Here is a 375-nt window from a genome sequence, read left to right on the forward strand (position 1 = left end):
CCCCGCCCCAAAACCCGCCCCCGCCGGCGAGCACAGCCGGGGAACAGAGCGAGTCTTTCACCACCCAAATCCTCCCCGGGCTTTGAGAGGTTTTTATCCCGCTGTTCACACAAAAAGGGGCTTTGAGTGTTTCTCTGAGACCTAAATTCTTCCCGAGAAAAAGTGATTATAAAGAAAAAAAAGCCAAAAAAACAACCCAGCAAGGAGGGAAACGGAGCGGGCTGGAGTCACGCCGGGTGCCTGGCACCAGGGAGACCTTCCCAGCCCCAGGCAGTAAGAAAGAACCTCCTGCTGCCCAAATCCAGCCCCAGCAGGGGAACGGAGCTCTGGGCACAGCTCAGCACCCACCCCCTGTGCCAGGCTGGGGCAGAGGGG

This window comes from Merops nubicus, unplaced genomic scaffold (assembly GCF_000691845.1).
Source record: "Merops nubicus isolate BGI_N331 unplaced genomic scaffold, ASM69184v1 scaffold14272, whole genome shotgun sequence".
NCBI lineage: Eukaryota > Metazoa > Chordata > Aves > Coraciiformes > Meropidae > Merops > Merops nubicus.